The sequence below is a fragment of the Mytilus galloprovincialis genome, chromosome 9 (genome assembly GCF_965363235.1).
Source record: "Mytilus galloprovincialis chromosome 9, xbMytGall1.hap1.1, whole genome shotgun sequence".
In the NCBI taxonomy this organism is placed as follows: domain Eukaryota; kingdom Metazoa; phylum Mollusca; class Bivalvia; order Mytilida; family Mytilidae; genus Mytilus; species Mytilus galloprovincialis.
The window spans coordinates 92,370,475-92,397,760 of NC_134846.1; the positions used below are offsets into that span (position 1 = coordinate 92,370,475).

At 32.1% G+C, this 27,286-nt stretch overlaps 2 protein-coding genes and 1 long non-coding RNA gene across 7 annotated transcripts in view; 2 read left to right on the forward strand and 1 right to left on the reverse strand.

The window, feature by feature from the left end:
- LOC143046369 (hexosaminidase D-like) overlaps positions 1–27,286 on the reverse strand; it is a 201,368-nt gene that overhangs the window by 133,316 nt on the left and 40,766 nt on the right. The window lies entirely within an intron of this gene.
- Positions 1–27,286, forward strand: part of LOC143046362 (E3 ubiquitin-protein ligase RNF216-like) — a 145,110-nt gene that overhangs the window by 114,982 nt on the left and 2,842 nt on the right. The gene's annotated exons all lie outside the window — the stretch shown is intronic.
- Positions 6–26,273, forward strand: LOC143046359 (uncharacterized). The gene is made up of 3 exons (XR_012969143.1): positions 6–81; positions 24,025–24,148; positions 25,725–26,273. It is a non-coding gene; the product is annotated as an uncharacterized LOC143046359 (long non-coding RNA).

Genomic DNA, 27,286 nt, shown 5'->3' on the forward strand with positions numbered 1-27,286 from the left:
AACTTGAAGATGCAGAGCTTTGCTTGTCGGTACGACAGCAGCCTGTTGTTGAAGTGATTTCAATATATATGGTTCTATATGGTAAACATTTAGTTAAAACAAGTGTGAGAGCATTATTTACGTTTAAAGAAGGACTGGGTGTTTCGTTTTGTCATTCTTTTTTTTTTTTGGGGGGGGGGGGGGGGGGGGATGGGATGGGATAAGATAAGGATAGCCCAAATAATTATGACGTCTTGAAAGGCTATTATACAAAGAAAAAAAATTATTTAGCCTTTCAAGACTCATAATTATTTGGACTAGGATAAGGGTAGGTCACTAAGTGTGCAGTGGGTGGTAAGGGGGGTGCTTGCACGTAAAAAACGTGAAATAAGACATTATTTCATGAACGTTGCACAAAAAATAAATACTTTGTTGTGAACCTTTTTCTGACTGAGTCACAGTCTTCTCATTGGCGGATCCTATTCCAGGGGTTGGAACCCCCATTTTTTTTGCCGATCAATGCATTTGAATGGGGACATATAGTTGGAACATCCTCCCACCTATGTCCTGGGTTGGGACCCCCCCCCCCCCCCCACCCTTTCAAAATGGCTGGATCCGCCCCTGCTTCTTGTATATATTAACTTTATGTTTTACATTGTCAGTACTTGATATTCCCGATTTAGTAAACACATTTATGATGTAATTGGTTTACAGCTTTTAAAAAAGTATTTCTTGACGATTCCTGCCAATTTAAGTGTTTGAATTTTATTTGAAAAATACTGAGCACGCAAAATAAGCATTTGCAAATCAGGATGCACATAAATTTAAATAAGCAGAATACATTGCACGAGGCACCTGAGTCTTGTAAGACTGAACAGAGGCGGATTTAGAGGGGGGGGCAGGGTGCCCCCTTTTTCAGAAAATATTTGGTTGATTATATAGGGAATCACTGAAGCGTGACGGAATCGCCCCCCCCCCGCACCTTAGGTAGACAGTGGGCCCCCTCTAATGAAAATTTCTAGATTCGCCACCGCTGAACGTCAAATTAAAAAGTTAAAACATGTTGAAAGTAAAATAAAAACACAGGTTGCAAGGTGAAAGGTATAAATAACGGACCTACCATTTGGTTTTTAAGGGGGGGTGGGGGTAGGATGAAAAATTTTGTCCTGCATTCTATAATTGTTATGTATTTTTCACTCTGCCTTTTTGGTATTAAAATTGAGAATGGAAATGGGGAATGTGTAAAAAAGACAGCAACCCTACCAGAAGAGTGTACTAGTGAACTGTCTAGTTCATTAGTTTATCCTGCCCTTTTTTACATACATATAAATAGATCTTAATAGTCATCCTGCCTTTTTTTTTGGCAAAGTGTCTCATCCCCTATTTTAATCATTTTTGTTAATTCTCCAAACTCCTGTCCTGGCCTTTTTCAAATTTCATCCTGATTTTTTCATATTATAGTCTACATGTAGTTGCATAATGTTATTATTACTAAAAGCTCAGTCTATATCAAAAACTTCATATTGTATGAGGGTCTGGATGGGGGGGTCTGTTATTCTGTAAACATTTAATTTTCACCCCTTTTTTCTCTAATCTTCAAAAAATTAACCCCTTTTTTCTCTAATCTTCAAAAAATTAACCCCTTTTTTCTCTAATCTTCATTTTTTTGCCCATTATTCTCTAATCTTAATTTTTTAAGGGCATTATTCTTTAATCATTTAACCCCATCCAAACCCTCTTGTATATATGTTCCAGACCATATGAGTATTTGAACCGTACACCTATATTCGTGTGGTGGGACCATATGTGTACGGTCAGACCAATATATATGAGTATACTAATACAGTCTTTTTAGGACTAACTGTATTTCGACCCTAGGGGTTAATTTTTGACAAACATGTATCAAAATCTGTTATTGAATTTACAAACATAAAAATTAATATTATGAAAATTAGATGAATGGAGTGAAATATATCATCATATCAGCAACCCTAATAATCTGGAAACAACTATTATTAGAGTAGTGACAAAGCTACCTTATTTATTCTTTGCACTAGTTTTTGACACATTTTAATTATATTTTCTTTATGTGTTTTCAAGGGATTTTTTTTATAGTTTTTGTCATGTATCGATCTGTGGAGATTTTGTAGAAAAGTTCCTAAATATTCTAAAATATTTTCTTCCAACATTAGGTTTATTCTAGTAACTTCAATTTCAGCCAGCATAATTCAATCTGATGTATTAACTGACATGCTAAATGTACAGGAGCTTAACAGAATAAAGCTATGATTAATATAATGATACTGTTCCACAACATTTTAGGGTCAGAGAAATTTAATGCTTGATTGGGAGCAATTATTTGCGGTCAATTAAACTGAAGAAATTTATTGCTTTTAATTGATTGACCATGCATGTGCAGCTGGTAAGCACATAATCAGCTGATTTACTAAAATAACATTGATTACCTTGAATATTATCATGGATAGAGATAAATTATAAACAGCAATAAGGTTCAGCAAAGTAAGAGAAATTCAAACTCGATCATGCTACTGAGATATTGTAACACCAAATCGCCTGCACTTTATCGGACGGGCTACATCACTTGACCACCTGGGCTTCACAAAAATAAAGCTTTCCGTGGCGGGGTCTCCCTGTTACCTTTCCTCCTGAGTTTTTATTTAACGTTGTAATACAGTACATGATATATAAGGCATGAACATGGAATGTATATATATATATATACGACCTATTAGTCAAATGTGTTTTGTTAAAATATACTTTTTCACTTTTTTGGTCTTTTGGAAAATGTTGTTTGTGCTGTATTTAGACCCTTCTTCAACGAAATTTGTTTTACATGCACACGTATAAATTGCTGTTTTAATCCAACGCAATCATAGGTTTGAATGTAGTTTTTAATTTAGATTTGTACATGTACATATATTGTCAAAATATTCACTTCAAACTATCCTGAGCCAGTTATTTCAAGACATTAAATACATTTTTATATAGTCATAATATGCATTTATTAGGGAATGATGTGTTACTGTTAAACTTCAAACCCACTGTTGTTGAACTTTTAAAGAAATATTTGATAGAGAATTGTTGACATTATAATCTTTTTATATTTTATTACAGTATCTAAACTTCAAAGTGTAATTTTTAAAATAACTTGCCATTTTCTTCTTTGAACTGTTTTCTTTCACTGCATGGTTCTTCACAAAATCACCACAAAAACAATATTGTAATAAATTGAAGATAGTTATAAGATGTGTATTCTTGATGAATTTCAAACTACATTTTATTTTGCTCTACACATTTTATGATGTCCAAGTAATGAGGTCATGACATCAATATGAATCCATATAGTAACCAATGAAATAAAAGAGAAATTCATTTTATGTCTTCCTAGATCTTTGGATAAAAACAGGCCACATTTACTTGTACATGTTGTGTGTATTTTACTTAAATATAAAAACACCAGTAAATGTTATACATATATATCATGTATATACTTTCACTGCATTCAATGTCATTGATTCAATGGACTTAATTAAGTATAATGGGAATAGGTCTTATAATTAGTGTAAATAAAAGTGAAATAATTAGAAGGATGTTAGTATTGTATTTCACAATGACCATGATGACATACAGGAATAGAATTTTGAAAATTTTATTGTAAGTAATAATTTCATACTTAATGCGAATTATAATTATGATTGAATTGTATATTTTTTTTGTTTTGTATATGGTCTCCTTAAAGTTTTATTTTGAGGAGGATTAAGGGGGATGGGGCAAATGGGCCCGGGCATTCCCTTTTTGATAAAATTTTGTTTGATTAATCTATTTAGGGATCAAATCACTGAAGCATGATTTGTACGGGTCCCTTTAAAAAAAATTCTGGATTTGCCACAGGCATACAGAAATTAAGGATGTTTTATAATTTTAAGAAATTCAAATATATATCAATTAAAAAATATATATATATATATATGCATTAGTGATAAATTTTATAATTGTGTCACCTAAGGATATTTGCCTGTTATTAGATGTTTTATGTCCCACCTTTGGGCATTATGCTTTCTAATGAGTCATGAGTATGAGTCTGTTCCTCCATCTGTCTGTCCGGCTTCAAGTTTTTGATGAAGTTGAAGTCCAATCAACTTGAAACTTAGTACATGTTCCCTATGATATGATCTTTCTTATTTTATTATCCAATTAGAGTTTTGCCCCCAATTTCATGGTCCTCTAAACATATAAAAATGATAGTGCTAGTGGGTCATCTGTTCACTATGGACACATTATTGTTATTGATTTAAATGCAAAGTATTAAGAATAAGTTTCTGAATTTCACCAGTTGATAATTCCCTAAAATTTAAAATTCAAGAATTTTGTACAAGTATGTACCACTTGAAAGTATATTTGACATGGATGAGACTTTAGATGAGGTTTACAAATTAGAGAATAACAGGCAAAATGTACAGAATAAAGGTAAAAAAAAATAATAGGGAAAAGAAAGAAAGCTAAAACTTAATAAATATTAGAAAATTTAACAGGGTGCTGAAATGAAATATAAAAATAGAGATTAAAGAAAAACAATTTAATATACATGTCTTAAAGAATAAAGATACATGTATACAGAACCCCTATCTAGACGTTAATAAATCAAGCCATATAAACACATACATGACAAATACTCTGATAATTGTGATTAGGTCAGACAGGAGTTTGTCTGCAAAAGACTCATAAGTAACTCGATCTCCAATAAAAAAAAATGAAAGGCCAAATAATTTACAAAATTAAAAACTTTGATAATCAAGAGAAAAACTGAGAAAGACATGTATCTATGATTCATACATAAAATACAAAACTTAGAACCTGAAATTGAAAAATTATAAACAGTCAGGGGCGTAACTTAAACAAGTAGTTTTTTCACGTTACTTATAAGTAAGTAATTTTTGTTTTTGAAAATAATAAGATTACTTAATTATGTTAATAGAGTTATTTTAAATTTGAATAGAAGCATAGATTAAATGTAGTTTGAATGAGTTTTTATATAATTTTATATGATAAAATAAAGAATTTATTAGATTGGAAGGAGTATGGAGATAAAGGTTTATAATGACAAAAACATTACTTGAATAAGTTATTTTATACATTTTAATTTTTTTTAGTAATAACACTTATTTAAGAAACACATGTAGTTGATTCGGGTTAGCAGTTATAAATAACTTGATATCTTAATTAATTCACAAGTATGTTAACTTTCTATTTATACCAGTCTACCTTCAAGATTTTGGAGGAAAATGATAATTTAATAGTCCCTGAAGAGACCAATCTAAATTTACCCAGAAGTATCCATATGAAAGATAAGTGATAATTAAGTGCATCAGCAAGTTAATTAGTGTTTCAGAAGTTTATATTTCATGGGGAAAATAACCAGATGACTGTGAAAATTTGTTAAAGCTAGTAAAATCTGCATTTTTGGACACCTATAAAAAATAATATTTAGAAAAGTTACCTAATATATAAGTAGTATTGAAAATAGCTAGCCTGGTTTTCAACATAACTTATATAGGCAGTTTTAAATGTTACTTGTTTAAATAATGCCCCTGACTTATGAATTTTTGTTTGTTTGTCAAAAGTTTTATTTTCTATTTAGCTCACCTGACCTAAGAGGCCATGTGAGCTTTTGCCATCCCTTGGCATTAATTGTTGAATCATCCATTAATGTCTGGTGTACACTTTTTCATAGATCTTCTCTTCTGAAACTACTGTAATTAATTAATTTTAACCAAACTTTGGCTAAATGATCCTTAGGGTATCTAGTATATATTTTGTAATTTTTAGCTCAGTGAGGCCCGAAGGGCCCGATGTGAGCTTACGCCATCACTTGGCGTCCTATGTCGTCTGTAGTCGTAAACTATTTAAAAAATCTTCTCCTCTGAAACTACTGGGCCAAATACATGTACCTTCAAACTTTAACTAAATGTTCCTAAGGGTATCTAGTTTATAAATTGTATCCGAAGTTTTGAGCCATTGACAAACATGGACGCCATGGCTAAAAATAGAACATGCTGGTCAAATGCAGTTTTGTTAATTGGCCCCTTAAGGAGTTATTGCCCTTTAAAGTCAATTTTACACAATTTGTTGATCAAGTTTGCTAATTATATATAACATTTAAAAATCTTCTCTGAAATACAGATGAGCGATTCAGGCTCTTGAGAGTCTCTTGTTATCTTGTCCTTTAATTAAGAAACACTGCATAGTTTGGAAAAAAACAATAACTTTAATATTTAACGTAGCATTTCAAGATTAATCTGCCTTTAAAATTAACACCAATCTTGAAAACCCTTGGCTATTTGAAGTTATTGCTCCTGCAATAGCAAGTTCCCACAATTTATACATGTTATATATATATATGTTCTTGTTAACAATGATTGTCATATATTGAAAACAATTATAGATATTATATAACAGCAAAATAGTAGTGTGGATCCTTATATGAGTTATTGCCCTTGAAAGACAAAATTTTAGCAGAATTTCAAGTTTCATGCAGGAAGTATGATAGATGTAGAGACATTTATTTATGTTCAGCTAAGTTAAAGATCTGCGAATAAGCTTACATCATGACCAAAATAGTTAATTGATCCTTTATAGGATTTTTTGTCCTTAAGAAATTATTTTACCAAAAGTTATGTTTTTTTGCAGATAATAATAGAAAGAAGGAATTTTAATATTTTTTTTAAGTGATAAATATGTTCAGCAAAGTTAGATCTGGGAATAGGACTTGTATTATTTAAATTGCCAATTGATCCTTCAAAGCTGTTATTGCCCTTGAAAGAATATATTACCAAATATTTTTTTCTTCGGTTTTTTGATTTTTGATTTTTTTTTTTATGGAAGTATTATATTTCATTTTTCTTCCAATGGTCGAATATAGAAAAGCAGAAATTTAAGTAGCCCACACCAATTATAGGGGCCATTGGCGATTGGGCCCCTGCTAATTTAAGTTTTTCATAGTAAAGAAGTGTCTTCATCAGAATTACAGTTTACATGTGTTGTTTACATTAATGTCATTAATTAGTTCTGCACAGTTAAATGTTAGAAGGAACTCTTTAGTTCACATAAATTCTTTTATAGCTGTTTAACTAATTCACCAATGTTTCTATTTCTTTTGAATCCTATTGATAGGTTTTTATTGAATTTGTCACCTATTGTAGAATCTATTTTGATAAGATTCCAGTATTTCCTGAATATTGTTTGAAGTTTTCTGCTTAAGAATTCGATTGATTATTCGTAATGAATGATATATTTTATCTATTTTCAACTTTGTTCTTTTTCTAGACATAAATTCATAGAAATTGATTCAATATTCACCTATTTAGGTGAAAATCCTAACTCTGTCCTGATTTCATAGACAGAATTTCATAGAAATTAATCTAATATCTATCTATCCATTAGTGCATATCACAATTTTGAATTAAATAAATGTGCCTTCAAGTAGTTCATGTGTAAAAAAAAATGCTAAGGATAATGCTGTGGATTCATTTAAATTTTGTGGTCACACACTAGAAAAACCAAAGAGCTATCAAGCCCGCTTACTGCCTATGATGCCTGTCAACAGCTATTATTATTGACTAGATCGATTTTATAGACGTTCTACATTCAAAATAGCTGTCGTATTTCAAAGTTGCTGTCAATCAGTTATTTTTGCCGTCTGCAGTTAAAATCGTCTTTCCGCTCGGCAGATTTGACCTTTACCTTTTAATCCCTCTGATACCATCAGATAACGACGGCCCTTTAACAGACGTCCGTTTAATTAATTATAAGAAGTTAAATCTCGCGATCGATATCGTGAACGTTAACGTTGTTAAAGTTATTACAATAACTATATAAGTAATGTTTATATGTGGTATTTCTTTCAAATTAATACAATTATCATGAATGCAAATTTTAATATTTAAGATTTAAAATTAACCGCTCAAAAGAATTGAAAAAGTCACATTTGTTCTTTATATTCTTAATTACCACAAGTAAGCATCGTCCAAAGCTTATGAGTTGTTTTCAAAAGCAGACCTACCTGAGTTTAATTCACATCAAAGGAAACCACCTTAATTAGTAGGAGCGGCTATTTGTCAATTTCAATGACAGTGTAATAAAAAAAAGTTGTATAATGAAGGAATGTTGAAATAGTTAATTGATTTATATAAATTAACATTATTGAAAGGATTCATATTGCTGAAATCGTACATTTAATCATACGTTTAATATAAAGATATTCAATTGAAAGACTTAGTATCATTATTAACAATTTTTTTTCTGTTGCTTTAGGTACACATATAGGGTATGTGCGCATTTAACAGGCACGCGATTTTTTTTATGAAAGTGTTTTTTAACATTTCATAATTCGGATTCAAACATCAGATTTGAGTGAATTATATAGACCGAATAACCTAAATATTGCAATAAATCACGTGCCTGTTATTTTCTTGTTTCACAATTGTTTGATTTTTGTCGAGCCTGCAACTTTTGTTGCAGAAAGCTCGACATAGGGATAGTGATCCGGCGGCGGCGGCGGCTACGGCGGCGGCGGCGGCTACGGCGGCGGCGGCGGCTACGGCGGCGGCGTTAGCTAACTTCTTAAAAGGTTTATATTTTAGAAGGTGAAAGACCTGGATGCTTCATACTTTGTATATAGATGCCTCATGTTACGAGGTTTCCGTCAGTCACATGTCCAATGTCCTTGACCTCATTTTCATGGTTCAGTGACCACTTGAAAAAAAAGTTCAGAATTTTTGTAATGTTGAATTCTCTCTTATTATAAGTAATAGGATAACTATATTTGGTATGTGCGTACCTTGCAAGGTCCTCATGCCCGTCAGACAGTTTTCACTTGACCTCGACCTCATTTCATGGATCAGTGAACAAGGTTAAGTTTTGGTGGTCAAGTCCATATCTCAGATACTATAAGCAATAGGGCTAGTATATTTGGTGTATGGAAGGACTGGAAGGTGTACATGTCCAACTGGCAGGTGTCATCTAACCTTGACCTCATTTTCATGGTTCAGTGGTTATAGTTAAGTTTTTGTGTTTTGGTCTGTTTTTCTCATACTTTATGCAATAGGTCTACTATATTTGTTGTATGGAATGATTGTAAGGTGTTCATGTCTAGCGGGCAGATGTCATCTGACCTTGACCTCATTTTCATGGTTCAGTGGTCAAAGTTAAGTTTTTAAGTTTTGGTCTTTTTATCTAATTTTATATGCCAAAGGTCAGCTATATTTGGTGTATGGAAATATATTATGATCTATATGTCAGTCCCGCAGGTTTATTTGACCATGACCTCAATTGCACGGTTCATTGCACAGTGTTAAGTTTTTGTGTTTTGGTCTATTTTTCTTAAACTATAAGTAATAGGTCAACTATATTTGTTGTATGGAAGCTTTGTTAGCTGTACATGTCTGCCTGGCATGGTTCATCTGACCTTGACCTCATTTTCATGGTTCATTGGTCTTTGTTTAGCTATCTTGGTTAATGTTAAGTTTATGTGACAGTTGTAATAAAGCTTTATACTTAGGACTATCAACATAATATCAATGATTAGTAAAGAAGGCGAGACATTTCAGTGTGTGCACTCTTGTTTAATTTGAAATTGTTTACGTTGACTAACAGTATCGTTTTATGATAGAACAGAGCAGACTTGTCTTTATTTGACTAACATTATTTTATTCTGTTTAGATTAGAATGCATGTATATGTAGCGTACAATATTCAAAAGTATTACCGAATATAATACGGAGATGTTCATGTGAATGAATAATTAGTTAGTGTATTTTCCTAGGAAAACATCTTCAATCAGATGCAATCAAATAAAGTTAATATATTACATGCTTTCAGTCTTCACACTGAGTGGCAGCCCTGGCAGCCCAGGCTAGTAAAATTGCTCTCGGGCCTGTAAAAATCATATCTACAGGCCAACAGAATCTAACTAAAAATTTTCAAAAATTGAGCTCCGGGCCTGTAGATTTGAAAGTTCGCCGTGAAGACTGTGCTTTCTTTTCCCTAATTGGTTATTAGAAGCCGAGATGTCAATTTATCAAATTTTATGTGAGAGGCTCACAGTTTACAGACATAAAAAATTGAGAATGGAAATCGTGAGAAATATAAATATTTTAAACTCTATGATTTCCACAAAGAAGTCTACACGAGAAACCTATTTTATACTGAAATATTACAGAAATCTTTTCAAACTCCTTCATACACGTATATGCTTTCTATAGTTCTACTATCATAGTATGCACGTTGTATTACTTGCTTTAATAATTATTTACTTGAATCTTGCCGGAAAACTCTATTGTTAAAATCTATTCATCGCCTCTTTGGTCAAGACGAGTATAATATCCATGAAGAGAAGTACACGAAATAAACAGAAACTGTTTATATTACTTAATTGTTTGTGAAAAAGGTTTTAAACGTAATGCGACATTCCCGGTATTTGTTTTAATATATAACCCCCCCCCCCCCCCCCAAAAAAAAACCATGCCCCACCTACACCCACATTTGATTGGTCCGTGTAACAATATATACTATTATTGCTTATTTCTAATTGGATCAATTTGATGTGGAGGTGTGAACGATAGACTATACAATACACACTTTCAATTAACAAAACCGACAGCGTAAAAGGTGTCTAGCCGTTAAAAACTTCAGTCTTCATCACTCCCGAAAAGAAAGATAGAATTTAGTCATTCCTCAGAATGCGATTATAACATAATGCTTATCAAACACTAACTGCAAAGAATAATAGTCCAACAACTTTATGTATAAAGGAAAAGTACCAATTAATAGAGAAAATGGACTAAAAATTAAAAGTTTCCAGAAAGACGGGCCTACAATAAATGTTAAATAAGTATGCAATTGTGTGTCATGTAGTCAAGCATAAATCGATGGCCTGTATTTTTTTACTATGCACATATTGTTTTATTTTTCAACCAAAACCGACGTGTGTATTGCTGTTAAATAAACTTTCGTCACCTCAGAATGTATTTTGCATTCTCACACCATTCACATATATTCTTCAATCATGTTACAATAATCAGTGAAGTTTATGTTCAGTTACCAAGCGTAAACAAATCAAATGTGATTATGATCCAGAGTATTTGGACCGTATGCGTATAATCGTACGGTCCGACCATACGCGTACGGTCGGACCGTATGAGTATACGCGTACGGTCCAGTACGAGCTGATCATACATGTTGTTGGATCATATGGGTTAAATTTAAACAAACCTTATCACAATCTTTATTTTTAGTTTTACAAATTGATATTATTTGTATTATTGTTCCGAATCCTAGTTTGGTACTCTCGCCTACAGTGACACTTGCTACCACAAGTAACGTAATTTCGGAATTTCTCGCTACATTGGTGACCTTCTGCTGTTGTTTTTTCTATGGTTGTGTTGTTGTCTCTTTGCCACATTCCCCATTTCCATTCTCAATTTTATTAATATTTTTTTTAACATTTACATGTTTGCAGATCATGCATGTTCCTTTGAATTTGCATTTTTTTTGTAAAGTTGCTAAATATTAAAAAAAATGTCCTCCTACATTGTGTTTACTTCCGAAATCTTCATAATTCAATTAATGTATTACTGATCGACATGCTAAATACAAGAGATTAACATATTTAATTAGCGTGACTTTTTTGAATAGTTAAAATGTACAGTTTTTATTTCAATTACAATTGAACTTTTTTATATTAATTTGAGAGTTAAGTTAGGCTGATCTGTTACACGCATTTGTAACTAATAAGCTTGACTAATTTCTTAATTTTAGTCAGACACATTCCCCATTTCCATAATACAATACAATACTACATAAACGTACAATGAAGGAAAGAAGGATAAAACAAACAAGATAGAGACGGCAGAAAAGAAAAAACTTGACACGGTCCGAGCGTATGAGTATTTTCAAAAAGTATGCATACGGTCCACATTGTACGCGTACAGTCCAAAAACTCATACTGTCTGGAACAATTATACTGTGATGCCTTTTTAACGTTTAATGGATAGAGGAAATAGACAATAGGAGAAAGAAAAAAAGTCAAAAAAAAGTTAACATAAACTTTTGTCAGGCGGTTTATGTCGGACAATGTTTGGTTTCTACTTCTATCTAGTTGCTGTGGAAATCAGTTGTCGTGGTAAAATAAAGACTTGTAACCTTGAGCGATGAACTCAGGGCGGATTTACCGATGGGCCCAGTTCATGTCACACAAAAAAATATAATATGATTTTATTGCTTCTGTATCTTCTCATCTAGAGCAGAAATTAACCACTCTTTAACTGGCAGTTAATTAATACCAGCGTCCACATGATCTATGTAAACTCACCAGAGGGTGTCACGGTAAATATGGACACCTGTGTGTAATGTCTCTTTGCAAAAGCTTTGGTGTAAAATACATGTACATGTTGATTTGAACAGTAAGAATTTGTATTTGTTTATAATACAATACAGATAAAGATCGACTACCAAGTGAAACTTCTGATCTGTGTTTTAATGAATAGGTACAAATATATGTGTAATGTCGAACGTCGTATTTCTCTTATTTTCGAGAACAATTTTCAATTTATTTTACAACTGTCTCCCCTCTTTGCTCCCGGTCCAGTAAAAATAAATTGACATTTCCTCATAAATAATCATTAATAAAATGTATTTTATTTTCAGAAGATCTAATTTGTAACACAATCTTGGACTTATACATTTCTCCTAAAGCCCAAGCATACAGTTATATTTTATGTTTCTAAATTACCATGCACAACATACATGCATGAGGATATGAATAGGTCATCATTTATAAGGATTTGAAGGTATTTACAGATATAAGAAAAATGTGCCAACAAGTAAGTCTGGGAGCGATACCAAAACAATATAGAATAGAGGTGATGAACTATAAAGAGCATAATGATTGATCATGGATAGTGCTTGGTTGTTCAACGTCCAGTGGCAGATATTTGATATATGTTAAGGACGATTATAATACAGATCAATTGGCAGGAAAATATTAAGATAAATAGTATAACGAAATAAAAAAAGATATAGAAATATAGAAACGATTTATGGTGTCCCCCGACAACGAGATTCTGGATCCGCTCCTGTGTCAGAACAATTACTGACCATACATTATCCTTTTTGGTGATAATCAGCCGATTGAGCGATTTATTTTTTAAAATACAACTGCGGGCATCAATTCGTAAATAAACAAGATCTTATATATTATTTATTCGAAAAACACTCAATGTACAAAATTGGTGTCCGAAAAAAGACGACTTCATTAAGAACATTTACAGATCATCGTATGCATACGAGTGACAGGCGTGGTGACAGGTCAGTCCCGTCTAATGTACAGTACAAGTCCAGTTTTTAATTAAAAATACAAATATACATATTGGAATTTCATGACTGCCTTTTCATGCAGCATAGGTTTTGCCTTGTCTGTTTTCAATTAATTAGCTCTCTAGCTAATTAGGTCTAGCGGAAAATACTTCACGTCAGGTCGTAAAGGGTTTAGTCACTGCAGTACAGAAGAAAACATGGTAAAACAATAGGAGATGATGATAATTAACTGACATTAATGCATTAAGGAAGGCCTAGATATTGAAATACAATATTAATAAAAGTGGATTTTTTTTATGCCAGAACTGTAAAGTGAAAACGCTAGGGATCACCTTGCTTTTTGGTTATTGGATAGACTGAGTACGGGGTTACATTTATTTTGTTTTATGTTGTGTTTGATTGTTTAGTTCTCACTGATATGTAACACATTTTATCCTGCTTCACATTCTCATGTATTTTATCAATCATACACAAAGTAGCGTTTAAATCTGATAGATTGAAAAGAAATTTCCATTTAACCAAATAAGACAAAATTATCGTAGAAAATCAAACACATGATTTTTTTCATATTTTATTTACAATGTTATTTTGATATCAATATATTCAGTTCAGTTTCAATATATTTCCCAATTATATACAAGTCCTTTGAATGAAGAGATAACTTAAACTGGTCTATGTAAAACATAGATCTCTCTGCCCAAAATGAAAGTTTTTAGCAACCTGCAGCATTGTCTTTATCACCGTCTTTGTAAAATGCATTAAAATATGAATTCGGTGCTAAATTAAAAAAAAAGAAGTTTTGTATGTGTCGAAAGCCAAATACAGAGATTTTATAACGCGGATTTTATACTTTAAATATAATAACATTGTTGCTGCTTAAAACGTCCAGTGGCAAATATTTCTTTCATAGTCGGGACTAGTTTGATATTTGCCCAAGTGCATCTACTATTGTCATTGGCTATCATATGGAAAAAGTAAAGAAAAACCATACTCGTTGTTATCTGACATTACCGAGCTATAAGTTCGATTTTTCTTTTTCTAGCCCAAATTTCATACACTCTTGTTTGCCATGGTATTGTTTTCTTTGTAACCGAGAGCTTTTCTCTATAAAGATTATAACTTGTACCTCGCCACTCATATAATTAATCGCTAATATATTAAAAAAATCTTTTTTGAGTATGTTACTAATATTTGTTTTATATGCGTTCAGTGGTAACTATACCATGCATACATGTCAAGTATGTCGGCTATCGTACATATTATTGAACCTGTACAAAATTAAAGAACCTTTGTGAGCACGCTCATATACCCCACGTCTTCATATTTTCACTGGAGAAACAAAATCTCGTCGATATGCACAACTACATAGTATGTCATTATTATCTGAAAAGGTTTCGTGAAATTCTGTTGTGTGGTTTGAGAGGAGTTGCGATGACAAACTGTTGCAGTAGTACATTAAAGTAAATAAGTTCAAAGGGGCGTAACTCCTAGAAAAAAATTGAATCGCAATTTCCCGTCGATATGCACAACTACATAGTATGTCCTTATCATCTGAAAAGGTTTCGTGAAATTCTGTTGTGTGGTTTGAGAGGAGTTGCGATGACAAACTGTTGCAGTAGTACATTAAAGAAAATAGGTTCAAAGAGGCTTAACTCCTAGAAAAAAATTGAATCGCAATTTCCCGTCGACATGCACAACTGCATAGTATGTCCTTATTATCTGAAAAGGTTTCGTGAAATTCTGTTGAGTGGTTTGAGAGGAGTTGCGATGACAAACTGTTACAGTAGTACATTAAAGTAAATAAGTTCAAAGGGGCGTAACTCCTAGAAAAAAATTGAATCGCAATTTCCCGTCGATATCCACAACTACATAGTATGTCCTTATCATCTGAAAAGGTTTCGTGAAATTCTGTTGTGTGGTTTGAGAGGAGTTGAGATGACAAGAAACAGGACTGACGGGTCAAAAACATTATACCCTCCGCAACCCGTTGCGTGGGGTATAATAACTAAACTTTATTGAATGCAGTTATACCGATTAGAATGTTACAACAAAAGTAATATCTGTCAATACCCCGGTATGATGAAAGCTTTAAATGTAACGCATGACCGATTGTCCCCATCGACGGGCAATGCACACCTATTTTGTGTACAGTTCTACGGTTGTGTACACCAGTTCTTTCACGCAGCAAGGCTGGAAATAAGAAAAAATGCAGGACAGGAGTTATGAGTAAGAAACATTTGCTGGACAGACAGCTTTGCAAAAAAAACCATTATTTTTCATCTAAGCCACCCCCTTAAAATTCAAATGGAAGCTCCGCCTTGTGAACAGGCTGGTTTCTCCTAAAGATGATACAATAACGTATACGTAAGCGTAAGGGTCGACATCAAAAATTCTATGTAGGATAAAAAAAAAATTATTTGATTTCAATTGTGTATCCTTGGTTAATTTTTTTATGTCGTCCATAACAATAGACGGAAAAAAATCAAAACGTTGGGTTGGTTGATTGATTGTTGGTTGCGTCCCTAGTGGAAACTATTTCATGCATGTCTAAGACGATAGAAAACAATAGAGTCATGTCCAGTAAAAGAGGCCGTCCGAAAATAAAGATGGGTATCACTTTCGAGAGTATTTTGGATAAAAATATAAAAATATAAAAACAAAATTTAATAATGCAAGACGTAACAACAACTACTTTTTACATAGTCCAGCTTGCTGTACAAATCTTTGTTTTTACATAAACAACAAGAAAATGTGATAGTACACGGATGCCCAATCCGCACTATCATTTTCTATGTTCAGTACCAGTAGACCGTGAAGATGGGAGTAAAAAACTTTAAATTGGCATTGAAATTAAAAGATCATATCACAGGGAACATGTGTACTCAGTTTCAAGTTGATTTTGGGTTGACATCAAAACAACAAAAACAACCACGACCAAAGTTTTTAAGTTGAAGCGGGGAAGACGGAGGGAAAAAGAAACGAATGAACGGACAGACAGACCGTAACGGACCTCCAGACCAGAATACACAATGCCCATAAAAATGGGCTTAAAATGAGGCATGGAAAGTGAAGATGATTGCAGCGCTTGTAATAAATATCCATAGTTGAAATAAATATTCTATCAGCAAAGGCCCAGCCCCATTTTTGGCGAGCCTACGATGAAAACGCAAAACATAGCGATCCTCCATTCCGTCTGCTTCGTCCGCAAATATTCACTCTGTGGTTAAAGTTTTTAAAATTCTGATAAAAACTATCTTTGATTTCCATCAAACTTTAAAAAAAAAAAGATGTGGTATGATTACCAATGAGACAACTATCCACAAAAGACCAAAATGACTCAAACATTAACAATTATAGGTCACCGTACGGCCTTCAACAATGAGCAAAGCCTTTAGCCACATTATTTATGTATGTGTCTGTACCAAGTCCGGCGCCTGTAATTCAGGGGTTGTCGTTTGTGTATGTGATACAATTTTTTTTCGTTAATTTTTCTATAAATTAGGCTGTTAGTTTTCTCGTTTGAGTTGTTTTACATTGTCATATTGGGGCCTTTTATAGCCGACTATGCGGAATGGGCTTTGCTCATTGTTGAAAGCCGTACGTTGACCTATAGTTGTTAATGTCTGTGTTATTTTGGTTTTTTGTGGACAGAGGTCTCATTGGCAATCATACCACATTTTTTTTTTTATATTTTACAGAAGCTTCTGACAATCAAAAGATAGTATCGAGAGGAATTTTTTTATTGATTTTTTTTCGTCATTTTTGTTAACAGCAAAAGTAGGCGAGACACTGGGTTCCGCATCTTTGTTAGCTAAGGGTTACGATCCATTCCCGTTCTCTCCACGGTGCCGACGTGGAGAAGACGGGAGTGGATCGTAATCCTTGGCAAGCGAAGATGTGGGTTCCGCAGAACCCTTACAAATTTTCAACCCTGAAATTCGACTTCAATTTAATTATGTTGTTTTTGTCATATACATCTGAAAACAGTTATTCCTATGTCAATATTTGTTCTTAGTTAAATAAGTTCATGCATAACTATAGCATACCTAAAAAAAACATATGTAAATTATATGGTTTTAAAATGTTTAATTTATACTTTAGATAATATTTATTAGCACAAAAAAAATTCACAAGTCTCTTGCTATACACATCATTATTTTGTGAATCCGAATAATTCGGTCCCTCCCCGAAATGGTCCTCTCCTACTTGCGAGGTTATCGTAGATCAGCGTAATATAAACGACTGAATTATTCGGATTAGTTAAAGTCATTGTAATTAGTAACACCCCAAAATCAATCTTCCTTGACATTTCCGGCTATTTGAATTTAGTGCGAGTTTTCCTCGACATTTTCGAATTACCGACAGCTACATGTATATTACCTGTAATATGTTAGGTGTCGCAACAAGTCTTCTATGTGCGCTAATTTGTGTTGTGTATAATGCCACATTGGTAGTATCTCAAGATTTCTGCGACTTTAATTTTTCAATAAAATTGATTCCAGATCAACGTTTAAATAATAAAGTTAAACTTATTGTTTGTATAGCATACTACTTTAATGTATAATTTTAGAACGTGAAAAGTTTGTCCGCAAGTGAGACTGACTGACTGACAGTATGTAGACGAATAAGACCATGGAAGTAATATATTAAGTCGATATTGGTATCAAATAAAATATATACGAAAAACATTTAAATGAACTTATTTTGCGTGCCGAGATGAAAATTCACTTGTTGCGGGGAATCGAGTTGAGAAAAACAAAAGTTATGATGCGAGTTACGAAAGTCGGGTTGAGAGTTACGCCAAAAGCTAGGTGTGCGTGAAAATAAGGAAAACCATTAAAACAAATGGTGTATCTCTAACAATTTATGATGCTTGCTTATAGAATGATTTACTATATTGTTGATTCTTTTTTGTTTGGACTTCATCCTAGTTTCGTTGATTGCAATGGTACAGTTGTATTAGTTTATACAGCTTAAGATTAATTGGCAGGTGAAATCTACTGAGCTGTTTTTTTAAATAGGTACAAATATATGTTGATAATGCTGGTATACATCTTTAATTGGGATATCTGAACGTGGAGTGGCAAATATTGCATCCGTATTTTACGCATAAATGGACTTTTTTTCGGCATGCTGTGGGTAAAGTATTAATAATTTTTACTAACTTGAAAATAAAGATTTGTATTCTTGGATAGAAGTTTATCGTCAAAAGGAAGTAAAGACAAGTCTCAAACAACTCTTTTAAAACCTGCCATCAAAATACCAGTGCCCAGCCTCATGCAAAAAAAGATGTGGTATGATTGCCAATGAGACATATGTTCACAAGAGACCAAAATGACACAGATATTAACAACTTTAGGTCACCGCACGCATGCTTTGTTTTTAAATGCGAAGTAAACCTGAAAACTCTGACGACTGATTAAATATAGGAAATTAAAAAATTGGAGAAGGTATAAATGTTTTTGTAACTCACAACTCGACTTTCAGAAGGGGGCTACCACATAATTGTTTCTTTTTAAAAAAAGGGGGTTGGGGTGAAATAAAAGTAAAAGTCCGGCATTTTTTTTTAGTCGTATCTCTGTTCTGCCTTTTTTCCAATTAGCTCCTCCTGCCTTTTTTTAAAAAATACATCCTAGTCCGCAGATAGCTCACTAACTTGGAACTCTACCTTAGCAACTCACACACTCGACTTTTGTAACTTTTAGAGATTTATAAGTTAAAATAATAATTGAATATAATTGGTACGATCTCCACGACATGCACCGTAATGAATATTGTTGTTCATGGACGTGTAGATCTTACATACGCCATTGAGTTGACTAATAAAATATAAATAGTTAAAGAAGACATTTTTTTATGTATTTGAAAAAGGATTATAATTTAGACTTTCATAAATTAATTGCAAATGGACCCTCAAGAGCCTCGATTATTACACATGGAATGTAACACTGAATTGATTTTCCCACGGTCATTTAGTAAGGTCACCTAAGTTTACTGTTACATGAATTTTGCCTCCCGTATGAAATTCTCGTGCAAGAAGATAATTGGTGTCAGCTAATTTTAGGCGAACAAACTGAGCAATGTCAAGTTAAAGGTCAAGCTACATCTGTTGACCACTAAGATGTATAAAATTTCGTGCATGAAATTATTAAATTTTCATCAAAAAAAGGGATTATAGATTTTATAGATTAAGATAATGTAATTAAATTTCATAAATTTTATAAACCAAATTAATTGTATACAAATAAGGATAATTTTCAAATTACATAATGTACATTTTACGCGTGACAATTTTTATATAAAACATGGGGGGGGGGGGGGACCCACATTTTTTAAGAAATTGATTGTATGTGCGGACCAGAACCTCGTATGCCTAGGGGCACCATGTAAACCATTTAAATATTTTATTCGTTTCCATATTACTATATCCAGAGACATATTGTATTATATGTCTCTGCTATATCGTATTTGTTTTTTTACCATTCCACTTTATTTTTTCATTCTTCTGCCAGTTGATATCCTCGTCCAGTGAAACATGCATGAAATATTTGCCACTGGACGTTAAACTATCGACAATCATTCATTTTGTTTCTTTCCAATTTGTCTCCTCAACACGTGCCAATTATGCCCCCGGCCTATGCCCGGGTCAATCCACCACTGGCGGCTATCAACTAGTGTATTGATGTTCTTCTTTATATACATATATACACGATAAAGTCAAAAGAAAACTGACAGCTTGAGAACAATTTTAACAAACACAATCTTCTTTAACTGAGATATAAAACGGTACAACAAAATGTAAAATAGAATAAAATTTAAGGAATAAAAGAAAAAATAGCTTGACCCCATTCAATTTAATTATAAGCAATGTTTAATAGTTAGATTAAAAGTTAGCAATTTACGTGAAGAACTAGCAGTCTAAGATACTGATATATAAAGTTATGTTATTTAATTTCAAATAATGATTAAATGTAAAAACAAGGAAGTTATATGACCTCCTTGGTAAAAATAAATCTTTTTCATTAAGAAAGGTGAATAATACAGGATTCAAAGTAGTACATTTTGAAATTTATTAAAATTTTAGAACACGAACTAATACTTTAAAATAAACTTATATATGATACCAAGGAGGTTATATAAGACCTTCTCATATAATCTCCTGGGTCATACTGACAACCCCGAAAAACGCTACAGAACATAGCATGCGTATATGAATAGTAAAACAACAACTTTGTCCAATTACCGTACTTTTTCAAATACAATAGGTTGTTTCTTTTAAGAAAACCGCAATCAAAATTGGGGATTACTGAAGGAATACACAGATTCTGTGAATTAACTTTACTCACAATGCGTATGCTTATAAACATGAGATGGAGACCTTACTAAATACTGGTAAATCAACTTTGTTAAAGGAAATTTCATTCACACCGAAATTACAAAAAACATGTGTTAGATCTGGGAATATATATGTTCCTGGTTAGATAAGGAAATTTTATCGAACATGAACAAAACTATTAACATGCAAATAGACAGGTATGTGAATAAAAATCTTGAACAAAATCAAATGCCACTTAAAGGCATTTTATTCTTCTGTCAAAATTTGGACAGAGACATTTTATTGCAGAATTATATGTCTGATAGTAATTAGATATCTGACAAAATTTCACGTGCCTGTTTATTGTTCACATACCATTCAATAGACACCTAAAATCAAGAAAAGACGATGATCAGTAAATACGGCAACGGAATTTGTATTTATATTCTAATTGATTATTACGCTATTTAAAACGAATCTATGGTAAATTTTTACAGTGGGACAAATCTCAATTATGAAATTTAAAAGTGGAAATAATCTGTTTGATAAAGAAAACAAATTATACGCTATCATGGTTCCTGACTGGTAAAAAATGCGTATTCCATAATTAACAATTTATAATTTAAAATTCATTTGAAACATTTCAATACTAATATCATTACGAAACTAGAACATTTAATTATTATCAAAAAAGGATCGCCGCTATCAAAGAACTTTTTTCACCTGGATTAAGCAATTAACTCTCCTACTTGTCGAATGACAATCTCCTTTGATGTGAACTCAATTCACAAGGTTGATTGTATATGCCTGGGGGAAACAATTTAACATAATCGTCAAGGTACTAAAATTATGAAGTTAAAAATGGTGTTAAAACTTTAGGATGATTTTACCGATTTCGAATATTTTTCAAAGTCTTCCGAACCATATATATAATAATTTGTATTAATTTGAAAGATACCACATAAACATCATGAACATTATATATATATATAATTGCAAAAACTTTAAATTAAAAACAACGTTCACGATACCGATCGCGAGATTTAACTTCTCAATTAACGGACGTCTGTTAAAGGACCGTCGTTATCTGATGGTATCAGAGGGATTAAAAGGTAAAGGTCAAATCTGCCGAGCGGAAAGACGATTTTAACTGCAGACGGCAAAAATAACTGATTGACAGCAACTTTGAAATACGACAGCTATTTTGAATGTAGAATGTCTATAAAATCGATCTAGTCAATAATAATAGCTGTTGACAGGCATCATAGGCAGTAATCGGGCTTGATAGCTCTTTGGTTTTTCTAGTGACATGTATCAATTTTTGTGGATTAAAGAAATTTTGTATTTGTTTTGTTTGGTTTTTATACGCCCGTCAAAATTTTGACGGGACGTACTATGGTATACAAATGTCCGGTGTCCGTCCGTCCGTCTGTCTGTCCGGCGTAAACATGTCGCACCGTAACTTGAGAACGACTTATCTAAATTTCATGAAACTTAATATAGTTGTTCTTTATGATGGTCAAATGATCTGTATACTTTTTGGTGAAAATAAGATTTAAACTTTTTGAGTTACGGCACTTTGTAACTGAAACAGGGGTGTGTTTTTTTTTTCACATGTCGCACCGTATCTCAAAAACGATTCTTGATTATTGCTTAAAACTTTACACACTTCTTAGTTATATTAATCTTAATATCTGTATATCAGGGGACTTACTTAAACAAGTGATTTTCTAAATCACTGATTCAAGTAACATTATTTCCATAAAGGTTGGACGTTAGAGTTGTCTTTCTTTAATAATCACCTGTTTAAGTAGTACAAATAAATCACTAGAAGAAGTGATTTAATCTTATTGTAGCTTTAAATATAGAATACTAATGATCCAGGGTCTAATTATGTTTCTAAACTTATCAGAACCAACATCTGTGTTGTCTAGGATGACCAGGTCATTTCAGGTGATGACCTTGTACTGAATCTAGGATAATGACATAAAAATCACTTGTTTACGTATCAGACCTCAATTTCCTTCCCAAAAATCACTTCTTTAAGTATCATTTTGTTAATAACCCACACTAATTTCAACAACCCCGAACAGTGAAATTTTTATCGCGAACAGTAGAATTTTATTACATAAACTGAAAGATGAAACCTTGAACTTCACAGGAAAAATACTCCCACTGCTGTGAAAAATCTTTTAAGAAAGTATCAGCTCATTATGTAAAGCCATTGTTATAGCATTTTTTCAACTAAAATGGAATTTTTATCTAAATGATAGCATCAAAGGCATGAACCCTGCTACATAAAAGAGACAAAAAGTTCATATTTTTTTAATTTTACTAATTAAAAGATATTATCTAAACCTATGTGTTTAAAATTTTGAAAAAACTACAAAATCCCAATTTGTGATAAAACCTCGAATTTGCTACTCAAATAAGTGATTTAAAAATCACTTATTTCAGTAAGTCCCCTGACTGATGCATGGTATACTTTTTGGTGATGATTCAAAATTTCATTTTTGAGTTATTGAGTATTTTGTAAAAAAAAAAGGGGAGGTTTTTTTACATGTCGCGCCGTATCTCACAAACGATTTATGATTATTGCTTAAAACTTTACACACTTCTTTGTTATATTAATCTTAAGATCTGTATACTTTTTGGTGATGATTCAAAATTTCATTTTTGAGTTATTGAGTATTTTGTAAAAAAGGGGGAGGGGGTTTTTACATGTCGTGCCTTATCTCTAAAACGATTTATGATTATTGCTTAAAACTTTACACACTTCTTTTTTATATTAATCTAAAGATCTGTATACTTTTTGGTGATGACTCAAAATTTTATTTTAGAGTTATTGAGTATTTTGTAAAAAAGGGGAGTTTTTTTTTTACATGTTGCGCCGTATCTTAAAAACAATTTATGATTATTGCTTGAAACTGTACACACTTCTTTGTTATATTAATCTAAAGATCTGTATACTTTTTGGTTTGATTCAAAATTTTATTTTAGTGATATTTGTAAAAAAAAAACAGGGTGGGGTGGTTTCACATGTCCCGCCGTGTCTCAAAAGCAATAAATGGTAATTGCTTAAAACTTTCTCAGAAACTATTTATGATTATTGCATAAAACTTCCACACAATACGTCGGGCGTATCATGCGCTCATGGCGCAGCTGTTTATTTCATAGTCTGTATACAACCCGATGGCAAATTTATAATTCGTTTAACATTTAAATTCGTGACTCAGCTGTTTTAATGAAAACCACGAAAATTGATATCCCATGAATAATAATGAATCCACATTAAACATTTTCAGCATGAAGGTTTATGCCATTCTGTTCTTATTTCAGATTGACATATCTGTAGGACATGCAGTTAGCCTAGACAAATAGGAAGAGAAAGGTCTTTGATTCTGAGTTCTCTGTGAAGTTCAAGGTCTTTTTTAGTCTAAATTATAATGGGAAGATGTGAACGGTAAGTTTGAAAGTTTGAAATTGTGCAAAAATATGTTATTTTTAACAAAATGTGCTGTTTCACAAATAAAATCCTCTGTCTCTTAGCAATGCTTAGACACTTATGTAGCAATAAGGCCACTATATTGGTATATGAAATGATTGTAAGCTGTATTTGCTTGACTGGTTAAACTGACCATGCCTTCATTTTCATGGATCAAGTTTATGTGATATTATTAAAAAAAAAGCGATAAATTTTCAATCATAAGTAAAGCAGGCTTAGTTGTTAATTTATGTGTCATTTGGGCTCTTGTGGAGAGTAAATGTCTCATTGGCAATAATGAATTATACCACATCTTTTTTATATGACATTTGAATGTTTCATTTATATATATATATATACATATTGCAATCACTCATTAGCTGGCCAATTGTTTATTAGCATCCATGTTCACAAATAACTACATTTGTGCAATAATGAGATGATTTTTTGGCAACATGTACTTTAACTGTTCTAGAGTAATGCCCCTTTACAAACAAACAAAAGTGCTGAATTTTGTTTCCATTTTCCAACTTTTATAAGTTTGCCTCTGAACCAAATGCTATGAAATCAATACACAGCAATGCTTATTACCACAAAATACAGATCAAGTATGTATTAAGGGGGTGGTGTCACTTAACTGTTCTGTAGTTATGCCCCTTTACAAATGAAAAATATGCTTATATTTATAGTTTCCGTTCTCTAACTTTGATTTGCCTGAACTAAATGCAATTAAACTTATACACAATGCTTGTTACCACAAAATACAGATCAAGTTTGAATTTTAAGGGGGTCACTTTAATCGTTCTAGAATTATGCCCCTTCACAAATTGAATGATTGCTGAAATTTTCATTTCCATTCACTTACTTTAATTAGCTTGCCTCAACCAAATGCTATGACATGTATGAATAATTGTACACAATATTTATTACCACAAAATACAGATCAAGGTTGTCATTAATTTTTTTAGAGTTATGTCCCTTTGAAAACTAAATTTTATGAGACTTATACACAATACCTATTACAACTAAGTCAGATCAAGTGTTTTCGGTAGACAGAGTCACTTTTACTGTTCTTCAGTTATGTCCTTTTATAACTTTATATGATATGCAAGCGTGGGTATCATCTGTGATCCATTGATACATTCCCCATTTCATTTTTTGTTAAACATCAATTTTTTAATTTTTTGGTTGTCAGAGCTGATTAATGCCCCATTTGTTTGTAGGTAAGAATTGGTAAAGTAACACACACATATATATATCAAAAAATGGAAACACCAGATTAGAAAAAAAAGATGCAGTATGATTGCTAAGGAAACAACTGCCATAATAATTATAAGAACAAAATTTAAACATCATCAGAGTATTAAGGCTTCAATTATTGAGGAAAACAAATGACATACAGTAAGCTATGAAAGGACCTGTGATAACAAATTCATCTATTATCATGATTATAAGACAGAACAAAATATGTCGGGGGGGGGGGGGGGGAAATCATGAATATTAATATGCCTGAAGGACTTTAGAATATTGAACTTGAATTGACTTTTCTTTGTAGGATACAAAGAAATCTTGGAGGACAAATTGGTGCGAGTCTTAAAAGACACAGATTTGAAGATAAATGAAAGAAAAAGAATGACAAACATAGTTTAAAGGACTGCAGACTTCCTGATATCTTTCAAACTGTTCTTTTGGTATACATGGTATAAATGTAATATTGCAATATCATTTTATTTGTATAGGTATACATCCTGTAAATCTTGTTGGTGCCTTTTAGCTCCTTAAATGCAACCACTATTTAGTAAACATTGTCATGATTGTTGTTCTATATGTGAGCTTATTAGTTAACTAGAGCATAGTAATTGCATATATATGCAATCTTAGTCTTTTTAATTCAGAAATAATTTTTAAAACAAGTTATTCTAATCAGACTAATGGAATTTTATTTTGTATGTTTAACCTGTTATATGCACTTTGTCAAATTTAGCATGTTGCAAATGTGATGCAATATAGAGCGACCTTTATATTTCTTAGAAAATGCTTTTTCTGAACTGTAATGAAAAGTATGGTTATACATAATATCCAAAAAAAAATTTTTAAGTGAGACATATGTTTTATGAATATTTCAATAAATGTTAGAAACAAGTTTACATAAAAAATTTCTTATACATGTATCAAAATTCTGTGTTGTAAAATCTCCAAAAAAAAAATTTCGGGATTTTTCTTAATATGTTTAATAAATCAAAATGCGTAATTTTTGCTTGTAGATTTTATTTCGGGATTTTTCCCGAAATGGGTAAAAAAAAATCTATGCACCAAGTGTGTGCCTGACATTAGATTTATATTTCGGGATTTTTCCCGAAATGTGAAAAGAAATTATTAGTCATGAGACCTAGCCATATACATTTGATTTTTCGGGATAAATCCCGAAAATATTTGAAAACATCTGTGTTATGCGTTTTGTAATTAGTTTATTTTTGTCAGGATATTTCCCGAAATGTGTTTCAGATCTGTTTGTTCAAACGCTTTGCCAACATATATGTCATAAAATTTAATGTTGAAAATGATTTCGGGATTTTTCCCGAAATGTTGAAAGAAATTATTAGTCATGAGACCTAGCATATACATTTGATTTTTCGGGATAAATCCCGAAAATATTTAAAGACATCTGTATTATACATTTTGTAATTAGTTTATTTTTGTCGGGATATTTCCCGAAATGTGTTTCAGATCTGTTTGTTCAAACACTTTGCCAATATATATGTCATAAAATTTAATGTTGAAAATGATTTCGGGACATTTCCCGAGTAAATAGTTGTCATATATACATTTTTACCACAAATATTTTAAAACTTTCATATATTTTGGGAAATTTCCCAAACATTTAATGTAAGTTTTATCAATTATAAGAATAAAAACATGGAATATTGTAAAAGTTGTGTATTTCTTTATGAAATCTGCTTTCATTTATAGTAAACATTGAAAATGATTATAAAAAGGAATAAAATGGATTTTACTCTTTTAAAATAGAGTCTGTTACATGTATTTAAGTTACTATTCACAATACACTCATTACAAGTAAATGAAATTGCAGCATGATTAATGTATACAAAAAAAAAA